This window comes from Mustela lutreola, chromosome 13 (assembly GCF_030435805.1).
Source record: "Mustela lutreola isolate mMusLut2 chromosome 13, mMusLut2.pri, whole genome shotgun sequence".
In the NCBI taxonomy this organism is placed as follows: Eukaryota; Metazoa; Chordata; class Mammalia; order Carnivora; family Mustelidae; genus Mustela; species Mustela lutreola.
The window spans coordinates 75,769,434-75,796,552 of record NC_081302.1 but is presented as its reverse complement, the minus strand read 5'-3'; the positions used below and the strand labels follow the sequence as shown (position 1 = coordinate 75,796,552).

General features: G+C 44.5%; 1 long non-coding RNA gene across 3 annotated transcripts in view; it reads left to right on the top strand.

The window, feature by feature from the left end:
- The window catches only part of LOC131813996 (uncharacterized), a 51,921-nt gene that overhangs the window by 2,924 nt on the left and 21,878 nt on the right, over positions 1–27,119 (top strand). Inside the window, exons 2-3 of one of the 3 annotated variants that reach the window (XR_009347078.1) lie at positions 5,649–5,957; positions 6,593–7,439. The exons of 1 other annotated variant lie outside the window; for it this stretch is intronic. This is a non-coding gene — a long non-coding RNA (uncharacterized LOC131813996). Of the gene's footprint in view, positions 1–5,648; positions 5,958–6,592; positions 7,440–7,529; positions 8,036–27,119 lie in introns of those variants that run through there. One more of the 3 variants, XR_009347080.1, reaches the window with a different exon arrangement.

Below are 27,119 nucleotides of genomic sequence, written 5' to 3'. Positions count from 1 at the left end.
CTAAGCAAATACTATTCTATGTCCATTTCTCATCTGCTAAGGGCTAACTCTGCCTTGCTATAGTTTCTTAAACTTAATGAGATCTTTAAGGCACTTCCATATTACTGTTTCATAAAGAAAAATGTACATGTGGAAACAACCAAACAGTGCATATTTGGGGGCCCTTCAAGATAAAAGATAAAAAAGCTTCAAGATAAAACCATGTATTGCTGATGATATTATGACCATGATTACTACAGGTTTGAAATTAAGATTTTATTTATTTATTTGACCGACAGAGATCACAAGTAGGCAGAGACACAGGCAGAGAGAGTGGAGGAACCAGGCTCCCTGCTGAGCAGAGAGACCGATGCAGGGCTCGATCCTAGGACCCTGAGATCATGACCTGAGCCAAAGGCACAGGCTTTAACCCACTGAGCCACCCAGGTGCCCCTACAGGTTTGAAATTAAATAAGAGGCCAATATTTGTGAAGAGCTTTGTCTGCCTGGAGAAGATCCAGATCAAGGGGAACTTGTATATATTACTGGTAGGCATGCAAGAAGGTAGAGTCATTTTAGAAAACAATCAGGCAGTTTCTTATTAATTTAGACATATACTCTCTAAATGACCCAGCGATGCCACCCCAGATAATACTCCAAGAACAATGAGAACTTATATCCATACAACTACCCATAGACTAATGTTTGTAGCAGCTTTATTCATAATGCTGAAAACTGGAAACAACCTGAATGCTCATCAGCCAGTGAATGGGCAAATAAATGCCACGCAATGGAATACTACGCAGTAATGAAAAGGAATGAATTGCTGATTTGGGCAACAACGTGGAGAAATCGCAACAGGGTTATGCTAAGTGAAACCCGCCAGACACCAAAGCTACCACACTGTGTGATTTTGTTTATTTGATATTTGGAAAAGGCAGAACTATAGGGACAAAACTTAGATTAGTGGTTGCCAGGGGCTGGGGGAAAGGGGAGGGCCTGTCAACAAAGGGGCACAAGAGAACATCTCCAGGATGATAGAAATATTCTGTATCTTGATTTTGGTGGTGGTTATACAATATACATCGTCAACTCCTGGACCATATACCTGAAAGGATGAACTTTGTTTTATGTAAATTATGCTTCAAGAAAATGGCCTTAGGGGCGCCTGGGTGGCTCAGTGGGTTAAAGCCTCTGCCTTCGGCTCAGGTCATGATCCCAGGGTCCTGGGATCGAGCCTCGCATCGGGCTCTCTGCTCAGCAGGGAGCTTGCTTCCTCTTCTCTCTCTCTGCCTGCCTCTCTGCCTACTTGTGATTTCTGTCTGTCAAATAAACAAATAAAATCTTTAAAAAAAAAAAAAAGAAAATGGCCTTAGTAAAACTCTGCCTGCATTTTAAATAATTGATAATTAATAATAATTAATAAGTGATTTTTTTTCTGGTGAATTGCATAATATTGGTACACAAGAAATATTTGCAGAATGAATGAATGAATCTGTGTGGAAGTTTTGCTTCTCCACGAAGTCAAAGCTTACAAACATGCTCTGTCTTCTGTCTGAGGGACCCGCCTTTTCCACCATCCCTCATGACACGGAGGTTGTGTGGGAGGACATCCTTTTTCTGGGAAAAGGCATCACCCTGATCATCAAGTCAGTTTTCTGAGGAAGTCTTATTCATCTGGAATTGGGAACTTCATCCAGGAAATACCCAGCAGACATGTGGATGAGACATGTGGATGTTGTCTGGGGGTCTGCAGTGGCGAGGCCTGGCTGGGGACACGCAGGCAGGAGAAATTCCCATCCTAGAGGAACAGGGCATTCTAAATGAAAAGTGTCACTCCACAGGATCGATATCACTTTCCAGGTTTCTAATCTAACAGTTGTCTTTGGAAATTGATTATAAAACAAAGAGGTTTTAAGACCTCTTTAAGTAATATATTATTACTAATTACTCTAAGAGTATAGCTGGGTTTTAGGAAGATATGAATATATACTATTTTGAATTTATAGAACTGTTACTTTATTTTTATTATGTCACTTTTCCCCCCACGACTATCATAGAAATTTTTTTTTTTAAGATTTTGTTTATTTATTCGACAGACAAAGATCACAAGTAGGCAGAGAGGCAGGCAGAGAGAGTGGAGGAAGCAGGCTCCCCTTGGAGCAGAGAGCCCGATGGAGGGCTGGATCCCAGGACCCTGGGATCATGACCTGAACCGAAAGCAGAGGCTTTAACCCACTGAGCCACCACAGGCGCCCCGCATAGAAATTTAAAAAAAAATCATTTAAACCATTTTAAGTGTACAGTTCAGTAGTGTTAAGTACATTCACATGGTTATGCAACTAATCTCCAGAACTCAGTTCATCTTGCAAAACTAAAACTCCATCTTCATTAAGCAACTCCCCATTCCTCTCTTGCCCCAGCCCCTGGCAACCACCATCCCACTTTCTGTCTCTATGAATTTGACTCTTGCAGATACCTCATATAAGTGGGATTATGCAATATTTGTTTTTTTGCAGCTGGTTCATTCCACTGAGCATAATGTCCTCAAGGTTCACCCATGTTATGGCATGTGTCAGAATTTCCTTAACTTTTAAGGCTCAATAATATTTAACTGTATGTATCTGCCGCATTTTCTTTTTTTGAGAGAGAGAGAGAGAAACAGAGCATGCACACAAGCGATCATGGGGGGAGGTGGTGAGGGGCAGAGGGAGAGAGAGAAGAGAGAACTTTTTTTTTTTTAATTTATTTGTCAGACAGAGAGAGCATGCACAAGCAGGCAGAGTAGCAGGCTGAGGCAGATGGAGAAGCAGGCTCCCAGCCCAGCAAAGAGCCCGATGCGGGACTCGATCCCAGGACACTGGGTCATGACCTGAGCCAAAGGCAGCTGCTTAACCAACTGAGCCACCCAGGCATCCCGAGGAGAGAGAATCTTTTTTTTTTTTTTTTTAATTTACTTGACAGACAGAGATCACAAGTAGGCAGAGAGGTAGGCAGAGAGAGAGAGGAAGGAAAGCGGGCTCCCTGCTGAGCAGAGAGCCCGATGCGGGGCTGATCCCAGGACCCTGGGATCATGACCTGAGCCGAAAGCAGAGGCTTTAACCCACTGAGCCACCCAGGAGCCCCAGGAGAGAGAATCTCTCTCACAGGGCTTGGTCCTAGGAGCCTGAGATCATGACCTGAGCCGAAATCACAAGAGTCAGACGCGTAACTGACTGAGCCACCCAGAAGCCTCTATACCACACTTTTTTTTTTTATACATTTGTCCATCAGTGGACATTTGGGTTGCTTCTACTTTTTGGCTATTGTGAATGCTACTGCTATAAATATCCTTGTATAAATACCACTTTAGGGCCCTATTTCCAATTATTTGAGATATACATATTTATCCAGATATCCAGAAGTGGACCGGTTTGAGCATATGGTAATACTATTTCTAATTATTTGACAGACTCTTATTTGCACAGTATTTTCACCGTTTTACATTCCCAGCGAGAGTGCACAAGAGTTTCTATTTCTCCATGTCCCTCCCAAAACTTGCTATTTTCATTTGTTGTTGTTGTTTAATCGTAATCATCTGATTGGGTTTGAGGTGGTGTCTTATGGGGGTTTTGATTTGCATTTCCCTAATGATGAGTGATGTTGAGCATCTTGTCCTGCGCTTCTCAGCCATTTGTAGATCTTCTTTGGAGAAATATCTATTCAAGTCCTTTGTTCATTTTAAAATCAGGTTATGTTTTGTTGGTGTGGTCAAGTTGTAGAAGTTCTGTGTATATTCTGGATGCTAACCCCTTGTCATGTATATGATCTGCAAAAATTTCCTTCCATTCAGTGGGTGGTATTGTGGGATTCTTTTAGGCAACAGCATCCTCTGTGTGGGAAACTGGACTCAACAAGCTCCCTGGGTTATTCTGATGCAGGCCTTTTGCACCACTCTTCTGATGCACATACAGTCGGATGGAACTTCCGTTGATATATTAAGTAATAAATGTGTGTGGATTTGGTTAGAGCCTTAGGATGTTTAAGTAGAAGGAACACCAGGAGGTCACTTTATCCAAGCACCTATTTTTATGATCAACAAACTAAATTGGACTCCCCGGAGCAGGCACAGAGCAAGAGCTTCGACACAAAGGCCTTGTTCCCAGTTCTTGCTACTCCCGCCATGCTGGGGTCTCTGGAATATCTTTGTAGGAGATTTGTTTGCTCTATGGGCAGGTTGTGTGCTATGTTTACCACTCACTTTACAAAATATGTTCATTAAAAGTGAGGTCTTTTGTTTTTCTTGCATGGGAATGCCTAATATGGAACAAATACAGGTCAACAAATTGCCTGAATGTCACTTTCATTTGATTCCACTCTGGAGGTGTTCATAAAACCCTAACATCCTGGAGGAATGGAGCCTCATGACCAGTGAAGGGACTGTATCTTTCTTTTTAGAACAATTGTTTCTCTTACCTGTCTCTGTGATTTATGGCTTCTCTCCCGCTGCTTCCTGCTTCTCCTTCTCGCTCTCTTGCTGTACCTTCTTTGTGCCCTTTAGGACCATCTCCTCTCTCCCCTAAATGTGAAGGCTGCCCTCAGCCCCCTTCCTTTCTCATCAAATACCTCCTCCCTAGACAACTGTGATTGAGTCCTTGATTTTGCGGGTGATGACTCTCAGATTGAGGGCAGCAGCCCGACTCAGGTCTGTGCGTGCCTTCCACAGGTGCCTGTCTGCAAGGGAGCTCCAGCATGTCAAACTCCGAGTGTCTGAAATCTCACCCAGTCTGTTCCTTCCCAGAACTTGTTCTCTTTGCCCTGTCTGCATTTGCCAAAGCCAGAAACCTAGGAGCCAGCCTCTCCCTTAGCACCCATGGTCAATCAGTCATTTAGCTGTTCATGCTCTTTGCTAAATATCTACATTGCACTGATCCTTCTTTTCCCTCTGGCTTGACCCAGTCTTCATTAGCTAGTCATATTCAGAGAAGCTTAAGCTTCCCACTTCATACGTGCGTGCGCGCGCACACACACACACACACACACACACACACACACAGAATGGAATGTGTGTATGAGACGCTGTATCCTGGTGACCAGACAGTACCATGGCTAGGAGCTCCCTCGGAGGACTGGCTCAGGACACCACAGAATACCAGGATGGCTGGGGAGGAGAAGGCCATTCTGTACTCCAGGAGACTTCTGGCAATGTCTAGACACTGGGGTGGGGGTGTGCTACTGGCATCTAGCGAGTAGGGACCAGGGAATGTTGATAATGTACTACAATGCACAGAACAGCTGCCCTTTGCTCCCCGCAAAGAATTATCCAGCCCAAAATGTGAATAGTACCAAGGATGAATTATCCTTCCCTAAAATGATCCATAGCTTTTGGTTCCCCACTCAGGCCCCTTTTACCTGGAAGATGCACAGGACTGCTGAGTGTTGGCTATTAAGGGCTCACCACTGCCTCCTGCAAAGAAGAAGTTACCTCAGGATCTGTGAGGTTACTGTATTCCCCACTACTGAAGTGCCTTTAGCCAATGACTGACTAGAGTCAGGATACAAAAGCCCAGACCCTCCGCTTCAAAGAGGAACAGTTCATGTGGTTCAGGGCTGAGGCTAGACTTTAGCCGACACCACATCTTCTGTTAGCTGCCCCCCATCCCTTTCCTGATTCTCCCCTCTCTCTACAGATTCCTCCTGAGGGCACATTTCCGATATACCACGTGTACAAGAATCCCCACCTCAGCTCTACTTCTGGGGAACTGACCCACAGCGTGGGGCTGGCTGACATTTGTGAACGGAGAAAGCAGAGCTTGGAAAGACCAACCAGTCCCTCCTAAGCCCCTGGCAGCTGGAAGAACATGGGTCTGCCCCATGGAGTTTCTCTGCCATTGACTTCCGGCCCCAGGGTGCTCGGCCAAAACCATCCCTCAAGAAAATGATGAAGAGACAATGAATTCAAGTCAGTGTTACTTGATCAACCAGATAGTAAATTTAAGGTATTAATTTACTTACTTTAAAGAGACATGAGGGGCATCTGGGTGGCTCAGTCTGTTAAGTGTCTGACTCTTGATTTCAGTTCAGGTTATGATCCCAAGGTTGTAAGATTGAGCCCCTCTGGGCCCAAGGGGAGCCTGCTTAAGATTCTCTCTCGCCCTCTCCCTCTGCCCCTCCCCTCCCTCTAAAAAAGAGAGAGAGAGAGAAGGAACTTGCTGACCTAATCTATCCATATTGCTTTACAAGAACCCCCTGCCTGCTTGGCTTTTTTGGGAAGGTGATAGTCAAAATAAGCTCTGAAAGATGAGATGAAGTCAGCAGAAAGTAGAAGGGAAAGTGCCTCTGGACAGAGGGAAGAGCTTGAGCAAAGGCCCTGAAACAAAGCAAAACAAAACAGCCCTCACCACTTCCACCAGCACCACTAACCGTAAAGGAAGAAGGTGTCCCAGGGACTGGCGGCAGCCAGTGTACCTGATGCTGGCAGAATTAGAGAAAAAGGAGGACAGGAAAAAGCTGAAAGAAAGGGAATTGCTGTAAGATGCAGGGCCCTGGAGGAAAGGCATGTGGATCTTATCTGAGACGCATTGGGAAGGTTTTAAGCAGTGTGTTAAAAACGATCTGTTTTCCTTTTAAAAAGGTGACCTGACCGTAGAGTCTCTGGATTAATCGGAAAACGTCTATAATTTCCAAAGAAAAATTACCAACAATTTCAAGGGTAAGAGAATTGCTTTTCCATATGTCCTTGAAATTGTTAAAAGCCATTTTATTTTCCAGTCTAGTACAGGAAAGGTTGGGGGGGGGTAGCTGATTTGTTTTAAAAAGTAAATTGACAAAAATCCATAGGTATGTGGAAACTTTGTAAAATTATAAATTTCCTTCTTATACCATAGCAAAGGATAAACATGAGTTGAGTAATTTTTATTTGATTAGATAATTTCAGGCAGATTTTACATTCAGAAGCTTCATTTTGGTAGCTTAAATGCAAAAGGCTTTGGTGATCATTTGCAAAGATGTTGTTAAACTTTCCATTTTTTTTTTTTTTCTGTTTTATTCTAATTCCAGCATAGTTAACAGTGTTAGTTTCAGGTATACAAAGAGTGATTCACCAATTCCATATATTACTCCGTGCCCACTAAGATAAGTGCCTTCTTGACCCCCACACCTTTGAATTTAAAATTCTATTTGCATGTATTACTGTTTTTAAAGGGAGAGCTACCGTTTCAGGGGTGACTGGCTGGCTCTGTTGGTGGGACTTGTGACTCTTGATCTCGGCATTGTGTTTAAGCCCCATGTTGGGTACAGGGGTAATTTAAAAATAAAATCTTAAATAGATAAAAACAAAACAAAATGGCAGCTATTATTTCAAAGCCTTAATTAATCTAATTGTAACTGCAGTGTAATTGTTTCTTCAAATGAGATGCGGGACTCAATTCCAGGACCCCGGGATCATGACCTGAATCAAAGGCAGACACTTAGCTGACTGAACCACCCAGGTGCCCTTCAGAGTTTGTAAAAGCCATTTTAATTTCCGGGATTTTCTTTTTTAACAGTTTCCCCTAGCTGTTTTGTGGAGGCTTTATTAGGCAGGGCAGCAGTGAACAAGGAGGTGCTCAGTGGTTTTGACGGGGACAGAAGCTAGACTGGAGTGGGCTTGAGGAGGGAACAGGTGACTGGAACTCAACCCTGGGACAGCTCCTGCGAAGATTTGCATCATTAGGGATAAAGGTGGGAGGAACCGCAGGGAACCAGTTGGTAGCAGCAGGAGGATGACAGTAAGACAGGAATGTGCCCTAGATGTTTAACAAACCGCCCTTTGGAAAACCAGAGGCTTCCTTGCAGTGGTATAAACACTCTCAGCACAGCCCATTCTGAGTCACCAACATAATGCCCAAGAGCTGGCAAGATTCCTGAAAATCTAACAATCGACTCTTCAGAGTCAGCATGACCCAACTGCAGCTTACCAGTGCATCAGAGAGATGCTCCTTCTCAGAATGTAGACACTAAAACAGATCACCAAGCTATTGGAACGATCCTGGGGAACAAGAGAGAGCACTGTGTTAGGACAGCATACACAAGACAGGTAAGATGGGAAGGAACCAGGTGTACGTGCTAAAAGGTCTGCCAGTTTGGGGATGGGAAGAGCAGGGAGGCTCCCCTCCAAAGCCCCCATTCTCTCTTGTCTTGGGAGACAGGGCTGTCAGAGCATGGCTGTTAGTGGATGACAGCCGCACGTAGTTGAAGGACTGTGTGGTGGAAGTATTTGAATAGGAGTGGCGGAAGGTTGGGAAGGTGTGGTGGCTGAGAGAGGTGTGGGATTAGAGATTGGGGGACTATATATATGATGACCTAATCCACATGTCCACCTGGGTGGGGGTGGCTGCTTTCAAGACTGTTGTATAGTCAAGGGTTTAAGAGGCGAGCATGGTGGTTGTGTCACCACTACATACATAGAAAAAGCTGAAAATCCTGCAGGAGCTGGGGTGGAAAGGCAGGAGCCAAAGCCTTGAGCATACAAGGGGAGTGTGTGTATGTAACATGCGGAGGGCGTGTTCTGGTGTGTTCTGTGCATGAAGGTGGCATGTGAAGAGTAGGAGTCTCAAAAAGTGGGGGTTTGTGCAACAGAGAGGAAGAGAGACATGGCCTGCAAAGGGTAATGGCAGCCCAGGAAAGATGGCTTTTGCTTCTGGTCCTGAGCTCTAAGATGTGTGTGAGAGAGAAACAGCACACTTGCTTGGGCTGCGGTGAAGACTTCTCAGGGTGAGCTGGGTGCTTGTGAAGAAATGGAGATGGGGACAGCAGGATGGCTCAGGTAGTTAAGGGTCTGCCTTCTACTTGGGTCATGATCCTAGGGTCCTGGGATCAAGTCCTGCGTTAGGCTCAGGAACCTGCTTCTCCCTCTGCCTACCACTCCTCCTGCCTGTGTTTTCTCTTTTTCTCTCTGACAAACAAATAAATAAAATCTTTAAAAAAAAAAAATTTTAGGGGCGCCTGGGTGGCTCAGTGGGTTAAAGCCTCTGCCTTCGGCTCAGGTCATGATCCCAGAGTCCTGGGATCGAGCCCCACATCGGGCTCTCTGCTCAGCAGGGAGCCTGCTTCCTCCTCTCTCTCTGCCTGCCTCTCTGCCTACTTGTGATCTCTGTCTGTCAAATAAATAAATAAAATATTAAAAAAAATAAATAAAGAAATGGAGATGTGTTGGAGGGTTTTGCGATTGCAAAGTGAAGGCTCCAGTTGGAGGAGTGGTAGTGGGTTCGAGGAAGGGTTAGGCTGGGGATGGGGTCCAACTGGGGATCCACACAGTGTTATCGAGGTATAACTTGGGGTGAACAGAGAAATTTGGATTTCTGGCAAGGATGGATTTGAAGCATATAATCTTGTTGGGATACAACACATTCCACACCAATATGCCTCCAACATTATCAACAAGATGTCAGATTTGAGATCCTATGAGACATTACCTGATGTAACCTCTAAGCAGACTGAAAGTCTATCAGGCATCATTTGGCAACCCCCACCCCTGACCCCTTCCTTCAGTTAGGACCTCTTGGGTTCTTGTCCAGATTTCTGGCATCCAATGTAGACTTCCTGGCCCCTGACATTCTCTCCTTAGAGAGTTTTTCTCTCTGAAATTTAATTACATCTATCCTTTGTATGTCCTCTTTTTATTTTTCTCCTCCTAAGCTATCCATGTATGATCTGCAAATGTGTTTCTTCAATAGGATTTGTTTTCCCTTAGTTTCAGGTTAATTCAAACATACTACTTCTTAGAGCCTTTTCTTTGATTACTCGAACTTTTCTCCTGATCAACAGGGAGGTGCAAAAACATTAATACAGACCCACGTAAATTGCCTTGATTCATGTAGGAATAGTGTTAGTGGTCATACATCCAGTAATAGTACTCCTCCCTGTCAGTCCTTTGAAAGAGAATCAGAGGGAATACGTCGACCACAAGTACTTTTCTGCAGAACTTTGAAGATTCTTAGTAGTCAACAGCAAGTGATAATGAAATCTGTTGCAGTAATTAACTGATAACAGATACCAATTCCTATTTTACATAAAAACCCCACCCTATTATGCTGAAGGCACAGGATTTCAAATGCTCAATTTTTTTTCTAAAGATTTTATTTATTTATTTGGCAGGCAGAGATCACAAGCAGGCAGAGAGAGAGAGGGAAGGAAGCAGGCTTCCTGCTGAGCAGAGAGCCCGATGCAGGGCTTGATCCCAGTACCCTGGGGTCATGACCCGAGCCAATGGCAGAGGCCCTAACCCACTGAGCCACCTAGGCACCCCAAATGCTCAATTTTATAACTTGGGAATTTTCCACCTGTAGAACGTGGCCTCTGGAAACAAGAGAAATGCTATCTTGAGTTTCTCTTTTTCGGGGTTGTGGCATTCAGTGAAGTAATAGTACAAATGAGAAATTCAACAAGGTTACAGGAACTGCTGATAGAAAATGTGAGTCAGACTCAACTTGGTGTGGGTGTTGCTAGAATTAACTTTTAGTTCTAGATTCTCTAAGGGAGTCCTCTGATGAAATTCTCCATGTGCTTTAAAATTTTAAAGAGAAAAAGAAATGAAAAGAACAATGGGCCCCAACCATTTTGTAAAAGGTGTCAAACCACGCAATTGTGATAATGTCACAATTTAAAATTATTATTTTAAATAATTTTATTATTTATTTTTATTTTTTAAAGATTTATTTATTATTATTTTACAGAGATTGAGAGAGAGAGGAAGAGAGAGAACATGCAGGGGAAATAGCAGGCAGAGGGGGAAGCAGGGTCTGTGCTCCGCAGGGAGCCTGATGCAGGGGTCAATCCCAGGACCCTGAGATCATGGCCTATTCTGAAGGCAGAAGCTTAACTGACTGAGCTACCCTGGCACCCCTTAAATGATAATTTTAAATAAAAATAAGTAAGCGTCCATTGGCATGGCCATAGCTTGACCCTACTATATTCAGAAATCTCCAGGAGTCTGAAAGATCAGGTATTTCTGGCTCTAATAGACAAACATCCTCTTGTTTGTTTGTTTGTTTTTAAGATTTTATTTATTTGACAGAGATCACAAGTAGGCGGAGAGGCAGGCTCTAATAGACAAACATCCTCTTGTTTGTTTGTTTGTTTTTAAGATTTTATTTATTTGACAGAGATCACAAGTAGGCGGAGAGGCAGGCAGAGAGAGAGAAGGGGAAGCAGACTCCTTGCTGGGCAGAGAGCCCGATGTGGGGCTCAATCCCAGGAACCTTGGGATCATGACCTGAGCCTTAACCTACAGAGTCACCCAGCTGCCCCTTGTTTGGTATTATTGGAAGTTCACAAGCTAAGCCTGTTTTGATTATCCATTTTTCTATTCGTATTTGTTGAGTGTCTGCAATGTGCAAAGCACTGTCAAGTGTTTGGGGGAAGCATTAATCCATGTAAAGAAATACTTATAATGCAAAGCACATGTGATAAGAGATATATAAGGAAGCCCAAAACACTCTGGGAGTTTAAAGAAAGGAGCATTAATTCTTGCCAGGAGATGAGAGAAGGAATTGTAGAAGTGGAGTTTGAGTGGTGTGTCAAAGGAATAGGAGGTTTGGAACAGAACGACAAGGTAATGGGAAGAACAGCCAAGGCAGGGGAATTAGTGAGCGCAAAGTTGCATTGCATGTTTGGAAAATGCCAAATAGACTGGTTTTTGGGGAGAACATGTGATGCAAAAAGAATACAAAATCACTTTATGGCCAGACTTGTGTGGTTACCAAGCTAAGAAATATGGTCTTTATGGGAAAGGCAGTGGGGCACTACTGAAATTGAGAGCATGTGCTCTCCAAAGTTATATCTCCCACCACAGGTAGGATGGCTTGGAGAAGAGGGGACTGGAGTAGAGCTGTCGGCTAAGACACTAGATGTGTCCCATGTTTAAAATCCTCTACTGTTAGGGGTGCCCAGCTGGCTTAGTCCGTGGAGCACATGACTCTACATCTTGGGGTTGTGAGTTCAGCCCTATGTTGAGGGTAGAGATTACATTAAAAAAAAAAGATGTTTTACTATTATGATTTCACTATTATTATTATTATTATTATTACTGTCATGACCACTTATTAGATACCTATCATGTGCCAGGCACTAGTCAAGACTTGTGGATACACAAATGATCAAGACAGAAGGTAATGGAGTGTATAATCTCATTGGACTTGTCAGATAATAAGCAGAGTAAGGAGGGAAATTTCAGATTTACAAATTCTATTAAAAAAATAGAGTATCTTTGGGGCGCCTGGGTGGCTCAGTGGGTTAAAGCCTCTGCCTTCGGCTCAGGTCATGATCCCAGGGTCCTGGGATCGAGCCCCGCATCGGGCTCTCTGCTCCGCAGGGAGCCTGCTTCCTCCCCTCTCTCTCTGCCTGCCTCTCTGCCTGCTTGTGATCTCTGTCTGTCAAATAAATAAATAAAATCTTAAAAAAAAAAAAAATAGAGTATCTTTTCCTTTCTACGATCAGGTTTGGGTAGGGGTAGGTTATTTGGAACAGCCCTCCCACTGAAAATCACTAAAAATGCTATGTAAATTACATTAAAAACACACACATACACCTTAAAAGCTCAGATACGATAATAAGGAATTTACTAGGTTGAGGTCACCGGGGCGGGGGGTGGGGGGATGGGAGGAGGCCAAAGAGTTAAGTGAGTCCTGAGCTGCTTTTGTCCTGAGGATGAAACCAGTCTCAGAGGCCTTGAATTTGGGTTATGATGGACCAGAGGGGTGGGAGGGAAAATCCTTGCACCTGTCCTCACCCTGGGGGACTGGACATAAAGCACCCTAATCACACCGAGTTGGAATTAAACTATGAGCATGAGAGTAAGTCTCCACCAGAAGCAAGCCTTCCCACCCCATGATCTGAGATCTCAACTCTGCCAACACCGTGGAGAACTTAGCTCCTTTCCAAATACATAATTAACTGTTTCTAGAAAGTTCTCCTGAACTATGAAGATCACAGACTATCTGAAATCAATGACCAGAGCTTCAGTTATGCAAATTCTCATACCTATTCAGAGTGCTCTGTGGATAGGTAGAAGAAAAATACACTGGGGACTTGGTTTTGGGTCGAGCCCACAAACTTCGAAGCTGATACTCTGAGCTAACGAGTAAAAACAAAACGGAACAAACTGAAAAGTCAACAACAACTCTTAAATCTGTAAGAGAAGTGAAGACACAGGACAAACCGCACCCCCCTCCCCTACCAAACTGGAAAGACACACAGGCAGATAGTCACAACTAACCAAAGCAGGAAGCTGGGGAACCAGGGCGGGATAGGAAAACCTGAATGGAGGAGTTGCTGGAGGCTCAGTGTGGACATATCTGAGAGATTAAAAACTCCAAGGACACCCAGTCATCAGGCGGCCACTTCACTTTGGGTAATTTTAGCTCCTGGTGCTCTATTGGGTTTTCAGTGACTCTCAGCTTAAAAAAAAAAAAAAAAAAAAAAAAAAAAAAAAAATCAAAAATCCCTTCATGCTTCTGACAGGAGGAGGGGAAAAGAAACCATTTTGAAACACCCCAGAGCACTGGGTTCTTCTTAACAAGGTCTGCCCTTGGGGGAAATTAGTTAACCAGCCCCCCATCTGCTGTGGTTTTATTAAAGCCTAACTGACCACGAGAAGACAAGTACCCAATGTCAGCCCCCTCTAGCCGTGCTCTCCCACCTAAAGGAGGAGAGAAAAGCAGGAAGCCCGGGTGAAGTTCCCGGTCTAAAGGCACACATTCACTAAAAGTCCACTGGAAAATCCATCTTCCTTGGTGTGAAGAGGAGAACAAAGGACACTACATTCCCCAATTCCCCCATTCAAGTTTGCAGCAGTCAGGGAATTTGGAAGTTGGGAGAAAGCCTTGATAACTGACAGGATTTGACAGCTAAAGAGTGAACCGTGTGGCCACGCCCCACCATACTGAATGGACTCCCGTGAGGTTAAATAATGCAATCCTCCGAAACAGTGGGCACCACACCTGGCCTGGAGGTGTGGGGTTGGTGTCCTTCCTTTGGAACCTGATTCCCAACAGCCTGGCTGGTCATCGCAGCATCTGGGAGGTGACCTGGCTGGAGGGTCATTCTGGTCACTCAAGACGAATGTCTCCATACACTTGTTTGCAGCAGAACGTTATGACTCCTTCAGCAGAGGCACAGAGAATCAAGGGTCCTGTCAGGTATTTTCCCCTAGCAGGCTGTTAATTACTTAATCAAGCAGAAGAGAGAAGGAAGTCAGTAGGCCTATTTTCTGAGAAGCATTTAGTGCATTAAATTATTGCATTAAATTGCAATAAATTAGTGCATTAATTTATTGGCAGCTGACAGAACTACACATTACAAAGGTTTACACTATTTTCTTTTCAAGTTGTCAATAGATAAAAAGCTTTAAAAAACCTGGCTTTTAAATAATAGTACAATCGGTTGGTACTTATTAGATACTTTACACTCACTGAGCTTTAACAAAAAGTACTAAAGGGGTGCCTGGGTGGCTCAGGTGGTTAAGCCAATGCCTTCGGCTCAGGTCATGATCTCAGGGTCCTGGGATCGAGTCCCACATCGGGCTCCCTGCTCAGCAGGGGGCCTGCTTCCCTCTCTCTCTCTCTCTCTGTGATCTCTTCCCTTCCTCTCTCCTACTGTGATCTCTCTCTGTCAAATAAATAAATAAAATCTTAAAAAAAAAAAAGTACTAAAAACCATTAAATTCTATAAGGTAAAATCTGCTATGCCTACAGGATGAAAGAAACGGGCTTTTTTAAAAAAATTATTTTTATTAACATATAATGTATTATTTGCCCCAAGGATACAGTTCTGTGAATCGTCAGGCTTACACAATTCACAGCACTCACCATAACACATACCCTCCCCAATGTCTATAACCACACCATCCTCTCCCTACCTTCTTCCCCCTGGTGACCCTCAGTCTGTTTTATGATATTAAGAGTCTCATATGGTTTGTCTCCCTCCCGATCCCATCTTGTTTCATTTATTCTTTTCCCCCAAACCCCCCATGTTACATCTCCATCTTCCTCATATCAAGGAGATCATATGATAGTTGTCTTTCTCTGATTGACTTATTTCACTAAGGATAATACCTTCCAGATATATATATATATATATACCACATCTTCTTTATCCATTCATCTGTTGATGGACATCAGGATTCTTTCTGTAATTTGGCTATTGCAGACACTGCTGCTATAAACATTCGGGTGCATGTGCCCCTTCAGATCACTACATTTGTATCTTTAGGGTAAATACTCAGTAGTGTGATTGTTGGGTTGTAGGGTAGCTCTATTTTCAACTTTCTGAGGAACCTCCATGCTGTTTTCCAGAGTGGCTGCACCAGCTTGCATCCCCACCAACAGAGAAGGTGGGCTCCATATGACCCTGTAGGAGACCCTGTAGAAGACCCTGTCTTCCTCACAACACCTTCAGCATTCTTCCTTGTAATCATTGGTTTAAGGTTCTTCCCCCATCCCAGGATTATGGTGGACTCATTTACAATCGCATACGCAGAGCCAAGCACAGTACACATTATGTGTTTAGTAAACATTGGTTGGACCGAAGAATGGAAAGACTACACATGAAGAAAAGGAAACAGTCAAAGGAAACAAGTTTGTTTGGGGCAAAAGATAGTTTGGCAAAGTCCTTATTTGGGGGGAAATGTTCTGACACAATCCCTACTCTTCTTAATTTAGCATCTTTAGGAAGTTGGAAATGATCGATTCTGGGGGCATACCTGAAGTCCTCTCAGTGCAGCCACTAACTCACAAGTTCATAGAACAAAACTTGCTCCAAGACTGAAGATCTCCTGGTGGCCTCCCTCTTTCTCTTCAGGTCCCAGGCACTTTGGGAGCCTTGGATTTTAGTGCACACATGGCCAAGTCCGAGAACCACACCATGCACAACCAGTCCCGAAAATGTCACAGAAAGCATCGAGAAACCCGTCACAAAGATATGAATCTCTTAGGGGTGGACCCCAAGGTCCTGAGGAATATGCACTATCAAGGCTATCCAGGCTGTTCTACAGCCCAAGGAGGTCAGGCCTAAGATCCCACAGTGTTAATCACAAACTCAGTCTCCTTACCTACACTGCCCACCCCAAACTCCGGAAATGTGCTCTTGTGTGCATCACCATGGTCTCAGGCTCTGCCAGCAAAGTGCAAGAGCAAGGCTCAAACCATGGTCCAGCCTGTGACTCTGGCACCAGCTCCAGCTCCAGCTCCAGCTGAGGCTCCCTAATCTGCCCATTTCTTCACGAAGACTCTAGAGCAGAGGCCTCTGTCTGCCAGTGTGAGGACAGGAAGACTGGTGTGATCATGGGCTGCTATGTGGGGCTTGTGTCCTCTGCTATATGTATCTGTCAGCCTCAGGCAGCATTTGTAAAAAAAAAAAAAAAAAAAAAAAAAAAAATTAATGAATGCCTGGGTGGCTAAGTCAGTTAAGTGTATGCCTTCAGCTAAGGTCATGATCCCAGGGTCCTGGGACTGAGTCCTGCATCAGGCTCCCTGCTCAGAGGGTAACCTGCTTCTCCTTCTGGCTGCTGCACCCCCCTATGTGTGCTCTTGCTCGCTCTCTGACAAATAAATAAATAAAATGTTTTTTTAAAATGTGGGGTATTTTGGGAAGACTCCTATTGGGAGGCAGCAAGGATGTTTTCTGATCACTTTAATCAGTGCCACACCCTCCTTCCTCTGGGAAAATGCCACACTATGCAGTGTTTTTTGTTTTAACTAAACCATGTTTGTGTATTTAGAGTATTGATTTTTTTTTCTGGTGTTTTCCTCTTAGAGAAAGAGGGTGCTAAAAAGTTCTCTGGTCTGTCCCTTTACTTCCACCTGCTAGCAGCTCATCAAATCTAAAAAGGTGGGGTGCCTGGGTGGCTCAGTGGGTTAAAGCCTCTGCCTTTGGCTCAGGTCATGATCCCAGGGTTCTGGGATCGAGCCCTGCATCAGGCTCTCTGCTTGGCGGGGAGCCTGCTTCCTCCTCTTTCTCTCTGCCTGCCTCTCTGCCTACTTGTGATCTCTGTCTGTCAAATAAATAAGTAAAATATTTTTTAAAAAAATCTAAAAAGGCAAAAAAGGCTTTCAAGGACTATAATGGATTTAGATTCCTGAGGTAACATGCAAGGCCAAACTCATTTATGGGCAGAACTATGCTAGCAAGTCTTTTAAGTTGCCCATAAATGATAGCAGTCTATTGTCTTAGCCTAGCAGCCAGTCTTGCCTCCAGCCTTGGAAGGGATCACCATGACTTCACTTGACACAGGAAGGCACGGTTGCTGTATGCTTGTGGTCCATGACGTGAACTCACACTGAAGAAAAGCACTCACATCTTCCAAGGGTCACAGCAAATGAGAGTGAGAGCACTGTGTTTGCGGTCACTCAGCGACAGGCAGAATCGCTAGGACTCCCCGTATTTGCCACCCTCCCCCTCCCTCCCAGAGCAAATCTGTTCTCTCTCCTAGGAGCTGTCACCGTGGGGCCTGGGGACACAAAGGCACTGTCCTCATCCTTGCAGGGTCCACAGCCTAGTGAGGTTCACAGCTGTGACCCAAACTTTATATTACAACAAGAGGAAATGCAAAGAGAGACATGCTAAAATAGTTATGGGTATACAGCGGTGGCCACGGCTAGCTGAGTGGGGGACTCCTGGGAGGGCTGTGCTGGAGACATGACATTGGACCTGGATCTCAAGTGGTGACTGTGAATTCACTAGGTCCAGAAGAGGAGGAGAGCCTGTGGAGGGAGGCCTGGAAGGGCATTATCCCAAGCATAGCAGGAGGTGGAGGGAAGAGAGAGCAAGGCAGAAGATGAAGTTGGTGTAGAAGCTGGAGGCCAGACTTGACTTTGTACTGGCATATTCTGGGAGTCAAATAGTCCAGGACTTAAATAGTTAACTCCACTCTGTATATCAGCCAGAGGACTAAATGGTCTTGAGTCTTACCTTACCTTCTCTTTCTACATGGGGGGCTCCCAGAAGTGAATGAAAAAGACCAAACTAAAGGTGTGTTTTCCAGACCCAACTCCCAGTGAAGCCACCTTTGGATGGAGTAATTGGCCACTGGAGTCAGCTTTGCAGAGTTCCCGTCCCTTTGATCGCTCTTCTTCTTCAGGAACCTTGGTTTGGAGTAAGAAGCACAGCCGTGGTCTTGACCTTTGAAAACATGGAAGTCTCTATTTCTATTTTTCACACCCAGACCCCAGCCATTGCCACCCAGGAGGAGTGAGGGTTTTGTGTTCCATACAGTTCAAGATGTGGGAACTTAATCTAGGTTCACATGTGATCTCCAACCAATAGTGATTTGGCAAGATCTCAGGAGGAAAAGAAATTTATATTCTAAGTTATGGCTAATTGTTCCCGTATTATTTTGCACTTCCTTATTACAGGAGCTGTAAGCATGCTTGAGGCAAGATACAGCATGAGTTAAAGTGAGGTGTTAAAACAAAGCGTGCTTGTTCCATTTACAAGAAAGGTGAAGATTGTGGATTGATAAAGGGAAGGGAGTAACCAGCTAAATGAGCAACTTTTTAATTCTAAGAATGTTACAGAAAACTCTGGTAATACCATGACCTGCAAAATTAACCCTTCACTTTGCTTAACACACAGTCGAGCCTTGTGAAAAGTCAAATGCTATAAACAATTTTCTGTTAGAGGCAAACTCCTGCATTCCCAGGCAAAAGCTCTGAGAATGTTAAATCTTTGGGAAATATACAGAGAGAGCAGGGGAAGAGTAAGCCAAAATGCTACCCCCATCTAATAGTTTTTAAACAAGATTCAGGAAGAGGTCTCAAAGTAAAGTGTTCAAAACATCTGGTTCTTATTTGAAATATAATTAGAAATGTATCTTAATATATAAGGAATTTTAAAAGCTGAGAGGAAGAACATTTCTGGGTGACTAAATATTTGAGATGATGTCACAATAATGGCATGAAGAGGAATACCAAAGGCTCTATAGAAGATTTTGAGAAATTATTTTCCTTATGTCATGTTACTATTTTTAGGAAAAGTCATTTTGAAATCAAATAAGAGAATGACACTTTATCAAATATAATTAGGAATCAAGGGATTCCTGAACTTAGATGTTATAAGATGAGATAGTGTTTCAAAATGCTAGTTAATTATAAAACAAGTGCTTTGTCTATTCTTCCCATTCCTGGCCCTTCTCTACTCCTGTTTGTTTTTATTTGGTCCATTTTCTGCTCTGGGAATAATGAAGAGAGAGGAGCTTGTATTGAAATTGAACTAAAAAAGTAAAATAAATGACCACTGTCTGGTTCCTTGTTCCAGATCACTTACCTATCTCCCCTTGGCCAAATTTCATGTCCCATATCCAGACCTATTACACTGGAACCCCAGGGGGTCAGACCCAGGCATCAGGGTTTTTTTGTGTTTTGTTGTTGTTGTTGTTTGTTTGTTTGGTAAGCTCCGCAGGTGATACTAAAATGCAGCCAAGCTTGGGAACCACTGTCCTCGATGATATAACCTCATGAGTGAGAGACTCCCTGGAGGTCTCCACACCAATAACCGACACTTTCCAAGGCTTCTTATTCACAGACTAGCAATAGTTCAAAAAGCACTTGGAGGAGCAATATATACTTTGATTGGTCAAGATAATAAGTACAACACTAACCATTTACTATCATGATCAGTTCATGAAGTAGAGGACATTTTCTATCAGGAGAACAGAAAGAACATAATCTCAGAGTACTGAAAATCTGACATATGTACATATACACATACTTATGTATATATACAGTTATCATCATGTTCCTTTTTTCCTTTTTACTAAGAAAAATTCTTGGACTGCCTGGTTTTGGAAATGACTTGGTCCTATCTGCAGTGCTCCTTCCAAGAATCGGATGCTCATTGAGCATTATTACATGCCAAGCACTTGTCTAATTACTTTACATGTATTAAGTCATTTAATTCCCAAAACTGTAAAAAGTAGGTACTGTTACTGTATTTATTTTTCAGATGAAGAAACAGATCCCAGAGAGGTTAAGCAATTTGCTCTAGGTCACACAGTAAGTGACGGAGTCTGAATTTGAATCCGGGCAATCTGATTTCAGAATCCTGCATTCCCAACTACTGCACACGTAATAGGATGTTCCTGTATTACATTATTCAGCAAATGTTTCTTAAGCAACTACTATGTGCTAGGTGCTGTGATGAACCCCAGGGATCCAGAGATGAAGGGGGTTAAAATTAGGCCTAGGTGATGTGGGCACACACTTATCTCCCACTTCTTATGTTTCCTAGGAAGGAAATGAAGGAGGAGTCAGTTCACCTTCTCTCTGTCTCCCTGCTCACTACTAGGAATACATTATGTGGCTTATCAGATGGTTGGTGATTTGGAAGAAGAAACCCAGTAGGCCAAGCAGTGAGTTTCCTGGTTCTTCTCCCAGGGTGGGGGTAGTTTGCTAGGGTGTGGGGAAAGTCTGGCGAATTCACTGCTTTCCTGGAAGTCCTACTGGCCACTGAGGCCAAGAGCCCAGGACCTGCCATAATTGGGCTTGTTGTCACAGGCAAAAAAGCTGGGAATGAGAAAAGATTTGTCTCCCTGTGAAAAATAGTCCAGTAGAATTTAGCTTATACTGGGAAGATCTACACTGAAAACACATGACATGGGAAAAGTTGGGTATCCATGCCAATATTCTCACATTCCCCAGAGTTTTCAAGGCCAAGGGTCTTGTGTACAGTGTACAGGTGCCCAGGGAGGTAGACCAGGAGGCTAGGGAGCCCAGAGCAGGTGTTCCCAGCACAGATTGTGAGATAGTTTACATGAACTGAGTTCTGGAGGCCCAGGACTTTGAGGGGTAGGGCAGGGGTGGTAGGACGCTCCAGGCAGGGGTGAAGGGAAATGCAGAGGCAGAGGAAGACATGGCATGCCCTTCAGAATGACTGGAGCACAAAGCGTCTGTAGCAGAGGGGTAGGGAGTGAGGCTGGGGGGATAAGCAGGCCCTTTTGTATTTCCCCCTCAAGGCAACGAAAAGTTTCTGAAAGATTTTAAGTGGGGAGTGACATGATTTTATATTTTGGCAAGATTTCTCTAGCAATAGTGTGGAGAACTGGGGATAGGAGGGCCCGCTGGGAGGCTGGGACAATGGTCAGGCAAGAGATGGCGAGATCTTTCAATAAGGACATTGGCTGTGGGGATTGTAGAGAAGAGGGAGATTAAAGGGATCTCAATAGATCATAATAATGGATCAGCTTTGGGGATGGGGGGAAAGGGAAGGCTGATTTCTGGCTTAGTGACTAAGTCCATGTTGGTGCTATTCTCAAGATAGGGATTGTAAGGAGATGGGGGAAGAGCATGGCCAGGTGCATTTTGAAGTGCCTGTGATGGGAGCATTTGTCCTGCTATGGTTGGCCCCTCCATGGTTCACTGAATTGGACACCAGTCCTGCCAGAATGCCACTCTCTTGCCGTTGCCAGTGATACCCATGAGATTGCAGGGGCCATCCAGTGCTGTGGTCTGGAATCTATTTTGTTTCTCTTGCTTGCTCAGGGCACTAGCAGAGCCTCAGCTGAGGCTCCAAGGTGAGGTTCTGGCTCCCTTCCCCTGGGAATCACCAGGCACCTCCTGCACGTTCATTCCTCACCCCCCTCAAATCACTCCTGCCATATTCCACAGTAACTGGTTCTACCAGTTTTTCTGAGCATTCTTCTCTTTCCTCCACTCCAACTGAAAGCTTTCTTGATGGAATCACTGAGCCTCCAGGCAAACACGTTCTTCCCTTCCTCGTGCAAGACACCCCATCCCAGCTAAGATGCCGCTAACCCGCTATCTTAAATCATGCTCCCAGCTGGCCTGTCTGTCCTGTGTGGACTCTATTTGGGGTCAGTTCTGCCTGGGGCTGGCAGATTTAGATTAAATATCCCAGCACATCTGCTTTTCTCTGTGGTTTGCCCTGACAGAAGACACACTTTGGTCTTTTAGCAGGAATTTAAGGTAAATAGAGCTATCCTAGGGTCAGCAGTAAGGTTTGGGGCTACACCAGCATGGGGCTAGAGCAACTCCAAGAATCTCCAAATTGCCCCCGGCTCAGATTCAAGTTTGACAGACAAAGACTCTTCTGTCTTGTTCTCTCTACCCTCCGAGACGTGGCTGAGCCTGTGAAGAGATGGCTGGATTTCTGGCCAGCTGGAGGATCACAGAAAGAGCTAATTTTAGTAGACAATCCAAGAAGTTAAGTTTAGGACTGAATTAGGTCTCAAATTTCTTTCTGGACCCAGCAGCTCAGAGGACTTGCCTACCAAACGTGGTTGGTTGATTGCTCTTGGCTGGGGCAGTATAAAGGAGGGTCGGCAGCCCCAGGACGGTCTTCTGGGAGTCTGGCCACCCAGCTAAATCTCCTGTAACTTCATACTTTCCCATCCATGAACCTTCATTTTGATGTGAATTGGAATTCAGACATGGCTCAATTAGAGTCCGAGCTCTGCTAAAGAAATGGCATTGCTACGTGACAGTGGTCCCAAAGACCCCAGACAGATATGGATGACCCAACAGCCAAAATACAGAAAGATGACTCGATCCACACTGCTTCTCTAATGGGCCTTTCGTAAGTGAATTGCTCCAACGCAATCACTTTCAACTCCAACCTGTCTTTTCTCCTGCCCCTCTCCAGTTGTGCAATGTCAAGGGAAGGGTTCTGGATGGGAAGCCAGGAAGTCTGCTCCTTGGTCTCATTGTGCCCCTTACCAGCAATGCTGCCTGGACAGGTTGCTTAACTTCTCTGGGGTTCAGTTTTCTCAATCTAAAAAACATCAGATTAAAAAAGAGATTAAAAGGGGAGCCTGGGTGGCTCAGTGGGTTAGAGCCTCTGCCTTCAGCTCAGGTCATGATCCCAGGGTCCTGGGATCGAGCCCCACGTCAGGCTCTCTGCTCCGCAGGGAGCCTGCTTCCTCCTCTCTCTCTCTGCCTGCCTCTCTGCCTACTTGTGATTTCTCTCTCTCTGTCAAATAAATAAAATCTTAAAAAAAAAAAAAAAAGAGAGAGATTAAAGGAGAAAACATGTGGAAACTCTTGCATTTAGTACAGACCAATAAAATAAGACTTTTCTGTAAACATTGCTTCAAAGCACTGCTGACCATTGTCGATTAATCTAGATGTTTCCTTTTTGGTTAGCATTCTTTATATATTCATGTGGCAAGCAGCTTTCGACATCTTCGCACTGTGGTAGTACCATCTTGTTCAATGGGTTTATCTGTGTTTTTCTCTTCCTGGTGTTTTTTGTGATCCCCAGTCCAACCAGAAAGCAGTAAGATGTTCTGTTTTCACTGCCTTTGTATTTGGGAGGTTAGAGCAGAAACGTAGAGAGAATAAAGCTACCCTTGGTTTTGGATTTCAAAATAGACTTGAGGGGTACCTGGGTGGCTCAGTCGGTTAAACACCTGCTTTCAGCTCAGGTCATGGTCTTGGGGTCCTGGAACTGAGCCTCAAATTGTGCTCCCTGGTCAGTGGGGGAGCTTGCTTCTCCCTCTCTCTCTCTGCCCCTCCCCACCCCTGCTCTCTTGCTCTCTCTCTCCATCCTTCTCTTTCTCCAATAAATAAAATATTTAAAAAAATAGATTTTGAGTCTCATAGTGGAGATAAGATAAAAGAGAAAGGTTTTGAGACCAAAAACAGGATTTTAAAGGGACTTAGGGCATAGAAGTTGTACCATAAACAACATAGTTAGGAGAATGAATGATCAGATGAGAATGGGATTTTGCACTCTCTTGTCATCCAGACCAAATAGGGTGGGCAGAGGAGAAGACATTAGCGGGATGCAGGGTATTGTAGAGGAGAACTGTGCTTCCATCTAAGAGGAGACTGATTTGGGGGCAAGTCTCACTCATGGTGGTGGAGTAGAGCAGCATGAAGATGAAAATGGCAGCCTGGCCAACCTACACGGGGAATGGCTGAGACATCCCCTTGTAAAGCATCCATCTTTCCTTCCCCTATTGAGAGGCAGTCAATAAACCTGCAAAGAAGGATTAAGCATGAGCCATATGGATTCAACAACAGACCAGAAGAAACGTGATCATTCCAGCCAATGCCAATGTAGGGAGAGGGAGCATCTTGGCCGATGCCAGAATGGACAGATGATGACAGGGATCTGTTCTGATCCCTTGAAAGGGTAGCATGTTAACATTTTAGAACCTGGACTTACCCCCAGGTGCATGGGCAGGGAGAGAAAACTCAAAATCTATCAAGAATATCCTGACTGAGTTTGTTCTGAAGTGGTTAGGTTCTTACCACCAATGGCTTGAGGTTCAAGAAAAAAATGGGTTAAAAAAAAAGTGGGGGGGTGCCTAGGTGGCTCAAGGGTTAAAGCCTCTGCCTTCGGCTCAGGTCATGGTCCCAGGGCCCTAGGATAGAGCCCTATATCAGGCTCTCTGCTCAACGGAGAGCCTGCTTCCTCCTCTCTCTCTCTCTGTGCCTGCCTCTCTGCCTATTTGTAATCCCTCTCTGTCAAAGAAATACACAAAATCTTTAAAAATAAATAAATAAAAATTAAAAAAGGGGGGGATGTAGTTTTTGCATCTCTGAGTTTCATGGATCAAGATTTGTAACCACTAAAGTACATTGTTTTCTCATCCATGGATGGTTCAAAGCACTTTCCCACATCATCTAAGTCAGGGCTGACCCTCCACTGGCACACACAGGGACAGCCATACCAGTATATGTTCTGAGTGGTTGATGATTTTGCTGTACTGGTTATTAAATATTTTGAAATTACCCTGAAATTGAATGCCTCCTAATGGGCATAGCCACTGTTTTTATAATCAGTATGTCTCATTTCCATTATATTTTCATTCATTTATTCATTCAATAAATATCTAAATTCCTTCCAAATACCAGGAACTATGCTAGCAACTTCATGGTGAAAAGAAAAAAAAAACAGTTTCTGCCATCCTGGGCCTTATAGTCTAGTAGTAGATAGAATTTAAGAATCCTAAAATAAATGTTAAATAACAACTGTTACCTCAATCAAAACAAACAAACAAACCAAAATTATAACTGTGATGCCTGGTACCTGGAAGAGGGACCCGGTGTTATGAGAATTCATAATTATAGCCAGTGAGGTCACTTTGAGGAGGTTAAGACTGGCTGAGTTTGAAGAAAGATGAAGTGTAAACCAGGTAAAGCTGGGGGAGGGAAGAGCTGTAGGGAGTAGGGCATTTCAAGCAAAAGAATAACATATGCAAAGGTCCTGTGGTTTGAGGCAGCATGGTTTATTTGAAGGACTGAAAGGGGCCAGGATGGCTGACACGCTAAGAATAATGTGGAGTGTGGCCCAAGATGAGGCTGGACCTGGTAGATGGTGATAAGGATTAGGATCTATATCCCCAGGGTGTAAAAAATAAAAAAGGTTTAAAACAACAGGACAGTAGGATAACAAGGGGACTGTGCCCCCCTGAAGCTGACTTTTAGCGTAGATACACAAATCATTCTGGGAGGTTTTATGACTTTGAAATAGAATAGATTTAGCAGAAGTTGCCTTTGAATTCTGTCTCTGAGTACTTCTACCACTCCCTATTCTAATGTCCACCTTTTCCTTTTGCTTCTCCTGGAAAGTTGTGCGTTCATAATGGGTCATCCATACAATAGGGACCGAGCCAGTGACTGTAAAGTTATTTCTCTGGACAGAAATTCCTGGATGTTTGCTACTTGCAAATAAGTCTAGTTGTGGGTATACGCTGGGTCAGTGTGCTTCTCCTGCCCAGCACCTAATCCTCCCTTCTGATCACAGCTCCTTGGTTGTCCTGTAGGGAGCCATTTTACCATTCTCATTCCAGCTGAGAACTGGTGGGGTCAGTTCTGTCTCATCCCTGCTCCCTCCTGCCCCCAGCTCCAGGGCTGAGTATGATCACTCAGGTTGATGAACATAGGCCACTGCATCGTGACTGGCCCAGGGACAGTATGAGAGTCAGCTTGGTCCATTACATCCCCTTCCTAGAGCTTCTTCTGAAACAGCGGGGAGAAGAGGCCTCTTTTGGCTGGGACTACCCCACTGGGGAATGTGGCCACCTTGCGGAGAGGGTCTGAGGGTCTGAGGGTGAAGCCAATGCAGAAGGAACTTGAGCTGAGAATGAGAGAGAGAGAGAATTGCCAGCCTCCTGGAGCCTGAACTTTATAGTGTTAGGGACCAGTTGTCTAGCTGTGGCTCAAATTAGCCAGCTGGTGGCCTTACTGGTGGCCCAGAGGCCCAATCCAAATGATGACCCTTTCTTTCTTTCTTTCTTTTTTTTTTTTTTTTTTAATTTAACAGACAGAGATCACAAGTAGGCAGAGAGACAGGCAGACAGAGAGGAAGAGAAGCAGGCTTCCCGCTGAGCGGAGAGCCCGATGTGAGGCTCGATTCCAGGATTCTGGGATCATGACCTGAGCCAAAGGCAGAGGCTTTAACCCACTGAGCCACCCAGGTGCCCCTTGGTCATCATTTTTCAATGTCTGTTGCACTGCCTGTATCCTGCATCCAGTCCTCATCCAGTGTCCCTTCAGGCTGCCCCTTCTTTTACACAAAGTCCACACCAGAGACTTCTCTTGGTCCCCCAGCACCAAGGAAGCTCAGTCCTTTCTGCTTCGTTCCCTGGCTCAGCCTGACCCACTCCCCTGTCCACCCCCATCAGCCAGTCTCTCCTTTTCCAGCGTGAAGTGCAGACCACAAGGCTTATTCCTCATCACTCTTCAGCTGGAGTCCTTTTAAAGCCAATAGAGAGGACACTTCAGGCCCCATCAGCACTGGTTTCTACCATCAAACTCCCAAGCCAGAACCTTTGTTTCACATGGTTCTTTCCCCTTCCAGTGTGTGGTTCCTGCCCCCACTCCGTGGGCAATACTCTCCATAGATCTACTTCTCCTTCGTGACCTTCCTCATCTTCTGCTTCCCTCACAGTCCGACTGCCAGCTTTAGACATACTTTAGGTCCTGGGTCTCCTTGCCTGGGTTTTTCACACACATCCCAAGACAGGCATTGTTTCCCACCCAGGGCTCTCAAGCTCACATCCCCCAGGACGCAGCCCCACCTTTTGGTTTCCAACAGAACAAACTCACGTGCCACTGACCGTGAGGATAAGTTCGTGAGAACTCCAAGGGAGGACAGGTGCAAAGTATTGCAACCCTTGCACTGTAGGGAACACACCTGGGGACCAGAGAGCTTGTTCGTTG